The sequence below is a fragment of the Paroedura picta genome, chromosome 4, assembly GCF_049243985.1.
Source record: "Paroedura picta isolate Pp20150507F chromosome 4, Ppicta_v3.0, whole genome shotgun sequence".
Taxonomy (NCBI): domain Eukaryota; kingdom Metazoa; phylum Chordata; class Lepidosauria; order Squamata; family Gekkonidae; genus Paroedura; species Paroedura picta.
This window is the reverse complement of record NC_135372.1, coordinates 33,064,587-33,065,672: the sequence shown is the minus strand read 5'-3', so window position 1 is coordinate 33,065,672 and position 1,086 is coordinate 33,064,587.

Sequence of the window (1,086 nt, the reverse complement as noted above, 5' to 3'; positions counted from 1 at the left end):
TGACAACTGGCTCGGCTCCGAACTCAAGGCATTTATATCATGAGTGGCCATCTCCTGCCTCCTTGGAATTCCCATGACGTGACTAATGTCACCAAAAAAGGAGGGCAAAAAAACTTCCCTGGCTAGGAAAAATAAGGAGACCTTGGAATCTCTATGATGGTAAAAGAGGCAGACAGGCTGCCTTGCCCTTTCCTTTTCAAAACATTGTGTCTGGATGAGTGTTCAGGGGGTGAAAGTAAACTGATTTTCTTACCGGTACTGTCTCTCTTGGGGAACTCTTGGGAGGTACCAGTTTAGCCACTTCCTTATCACTTTACTTTTATTAGGGTCGTAGTGGATAGCTCAATGAAAGTGTCCAGCCTGAGTGCTAAAGCAGTGAAAAAGGCAAATAAACTCATATTTCTATTCAAGCAAGGCATTTGATTGTGCTAAACTTCATTATGCTGCCTATTAGTTGGATATCTTCCTGATGCTGTTTACTAATTTACTGCTAATTTAATATCTCATATATGAACTCTGAAAGCTCACACCTTGAATGAAATATTGTTGGTCTTAAAGGGCCCCTGGACTCAAAATCATGTAAATTCTACGTTAGGGATTATTCGGAAAGGGACTGAAAATAAAACAGCTAATATTGCAATGCCCCTGTATAGATTTATGGTGCAGCCTTTGTTGGTATTCTTTGTAAAGTTTTGGTCACTGTATCTCCCAAAGGACATTGCAGAGCTGGAAAAAGTACAGAGGGGAGCAACCAAGAGGATTATGGGGCTGGAGGAAAGGCTGAAGCATCTAGAACTTTCAGTTTAGAAAGAGACCAAAGAGACAACTAAGGGGGGGACAAGATAGAGGTTTATAAAATTATGCCTGGGATGGAGAGAGCTGACAAAGAGAAATATTTCTCCCTCTTCCAAAATACTAGGGGCCATTTCGCACGGGGATCTTTGTTGCAAATTGGTCACTGAATGAAAAATCGCCATTTAAAATAGTGGAATTCGTCGTTTTGCACACCTGGCTTTGTAGTGGAATCAGTTGCGTTTTTTAGCGTTTCCCACAGGCTTCCGGTCTCGGCAGAAATCGCTAGAAAGG